The 3,056-nt window shown below is 48.9% G+C and overlaps 1 long non-coding RNA gene across 1 annotated transcript; it reads left to right on the top strand.

Moving 5' to 3' along the window:
* The first annotated feature begins 320 nt into the window (after positions 1-320).
* Positions 321-2,297, top strand: LOC134732278 (uncharacterized). The gene is made up of 3 exons (XR_010115270.1): positions 321-661; positions 1,122-1,254; positions 1,734-2,297. It is a non-coding gene; the product is annotated as an uncharacterized lncRNA (long non-coding RNA).
* The last annotated feature ends 759 nt before the right edge of the window (positions 2,298-3,056 follow it).

Below are 3,056 nucleotides of genomic sequence, written 5' to 3' on the forward strand. Positions count from 1 at the left end.
TGGCCTCCTGTCGTCTTCGGGCTGGGGACCCACCTTCTGTGCCCAGGATGGCTGGGGCTGGGGTCTGACACCACCTGGTGCTTGCCCCCCACAGGGAATGCCTTTCTAGAATCCACATGGAGCCCCACTAGGTGCTTGTCCCCACTCTGCCCCTTCTCTGGCTCCTCAGAAGCCAGTGCTGACTCCAGACCACAGGGCCAAACATTCCGTGCCACCCTCCCGGGCTCACAGGTGCTCTTGGGGGCCCGATGTGGCACCCCTCTATTTATTTATTTATTTATTTATTTATTTATTTATTTATTTATTTTTCTCTCTTTCTTTTTCTTTTTCTTTTTTTTTTGAGACAGAGTCTCACTCTGTCACCCAGGCTGGAGTGCAGTGGCATGATCTCTGCTCACTGCAACCTCCACCTCCCAGGTTCAAGCGATTCTCCTGCCTCAGCCTCCTTGAGTAGCTGGGATTACAGGCCCTGGCCACCACACCCAGCTAGATTTTGTGGGGTTTTTTTGTTTTGTTTTGTTTTTTGTTTTAATTTTTGAGACAGTGTCTCTCTCTCCACCTAGGCTGGAGTGTAGTGATGCGATCTCAGCTTATTGCAGCCTCCAGCTCCTAGATTCAAGTGATTCTCATGCCTCAGCCTTCCAAGTAGCTGGGGCCACAGGTGAGCACCACCATGCCCGGCTAATTTTTGTATTTTTTGTAGAGACAGGGTTTCACCATGTTGGCCAGGCTGGTCTAAAACTCCTGGCCTCAAGCCATCCACTTGTTTCAGCCTTCTAAAGTGCTGGGAATACAAGCATGTGCCACCACATCTGGCCTTAATTTTTGTATTTTTAGTAGAGACAGGATGTCCAGGCTGGTTTTGAACTCCTGAGCTGAAGTGATCTACCCACCTTGGCCTCCCAAAGTGCTAGGATTACAGGCGTGAGTCTCCTTGACTGGTCAGAACAGTTTTTTTTTTTACGACAATAACATTCCATTGTGTGGATGGACCACGTGGTGTTTTTGGGTTCATCTGTTGGACACTTGAGTTGCTTCCACTTTTTGGCTATGGTGACTCATGCTGCTGTGAACACAGGTGTACAACTATCTGGATCCCTGCTTTTGATTTCCTTGGCTAGATGCCCGGGAGTGGAATTGTTGGGTTATATGGAGATTCTGCGTTGCATTGAGGAAACGCCAAACTTTTCCATAGCGGCTGCACCATTTTACATTCCCACTGTCAGTGCCTCGAGCTGTCAGCACCATGGACAGGTATGGTGCTGTCCGAGGTGCTACTGACGCCCCCTCTGTGTCTTTCCCTCCAAGCTCCCCCGATATCCCTGCGCCCTCCAGATCTCTGGGTTTTGATGGTGGAGGGGGACATTTAGGGGAAAGTTCAGTCCATAGTTTGGCACTTACTGGTGTCTGCATCTTAACTGGCTCCCCTTCCATCCTGGCTCATGAGGCTCCAGTTGTACCAACCTTCATTCTATTCCTCAAGTTCTCCATCAATTCCTGGCTCAATGCACAGAACTGGGCTTTTTACTCCCTGTGTAGCTGATTAAGCCTGTCCTCAATTGTCACCTCTTCAGTCTGTGTACAGTAACTTCCCTGTTCCCGTTGGCCCCTGTCTCCTTGCCTTTAAAGCACTTCATTAGTCACAAGTTGCTTCACTTGTTTTTATTGTTTTAGTTTATTATTATCATTATTATTATTACTACTTTGAGACAAGATCCCACTCTGTCACCCAGGCTGGAGTGCGGTGGTGCGATCACGGCTTACTGCAGCTTTGACCTCTGTAGCTCAAGTGATCCTCCCACCTCAACCTCCTGAGAGCTGGGACTACAGGCGTGAGTCACCACACCCAGGTAGTTTTGTTTTGATTTGTTTTATTTTTTGTAGAGATGGGGGTCTCACCATGTTGTCCAGGCTGGTCTCAAACTTCTGGGCTCAAGCGATCTGCCTGTCTTGGCCTCCCAAAGTGATGGGATTACAGGTATAAAGTGTTTTTTGTTTTTCTTTTTTTTTTTTTGAGACAGAGTTTCACTCTGTTGCCCAGGCTGGAGTGCAGTGGTGCCTCTGCCTCCCAGGTTCAAGCTATTCTCCTGCCTCAGCCTCCCAAGTAGCTGGGGTTACAGACACCCGTCACCACACCTGGCTAATTTTTGTATTTTTAATAGAGATGGGGTTTCACCATGTTGGCCAGGCTGGTCTCTAACTGTTGACCTCAGGTGATCTGCCTGCCTCAGCCTCCCAAAGTGCTGGGATTACAGGTGCAAGCCACCACAGCCGGCCTAAAGTTTTTAATTAACTTTTTTTTTTTTTTTTTAGAGACAGGATCTCGCTCTGTTGTCCAGGCTGGAGTGCAGTGGTGCAGTCATAGCTCACTGCAGCCTCAACCTCCCAGGCTCAAGTGATGCTCCCACCTCAGCCTGCCAAGTAGCTGGGACTACAGGCAAGCACCACCACACCTGGCTAATTTTTAAAACTTTTTTTGGTAGAGACAAGGGTCTCACTAGGTTGTCCAGGCTGTTCTCAAATTCCAGGGTTCAACTGATCCTTCTGCCTTGGCCACCCAAAGTGCTGGGATTACAGACGTGAGCCACCACATCAGGCCTCACTTGCTTACTTGTTTCTCGTCTGTCTCTGCAAGACGCACTTAAATATAAGTTCCACCACTGGAAGAACCTTGCATGGAACAGCACCTGGCTCATGGTAGGTGCTCAGTAAATGCTGAATGACATCAAGCTCCAAAGACGAAGCAAAGATCCCTGAGATAACTCCCACTCTCTCTCGTTTTGTTTTGTTTTGAGGTATGGTCTGTCTCTGTTGCCCACCCTTGAGTGCAATGGTGCCATCTCAGCTCACTGCAACCACTCCCAGGCTTAAAACATCCTCCCACCTCAGCCTCCCCGGTAGCTGGGACCACAGGCCCATGCCACCACACCTGGCTTAATTTTTGTATTTTTGATAGAGAAAAAGTGTTGCCATATTACCCAGGCTGGTCTTGAACTCTTGGGCTCAAGCAATCCAACTGCCTCAGCCTCCCAAAGTGCTGGGATTACAGGCGTGAG

This window comes from Symphalangus syndactylus, chromosome 13, assembly GCF_028878055.3.
Source record: "Symphalangus syndactylus isolate Jambi chromosome 13, NHGRI_mSymSyn1-v2.1_pri, whole genome shotgun sequence".
In the NCBI taxonomy this organism is placed as follows: domain Eukaryota; kingdom Metazoa; phylum Chordata; class Mammalia; order Primates; family Hylobatidae; genus Symphalangus; species Symphalangus syndactylus.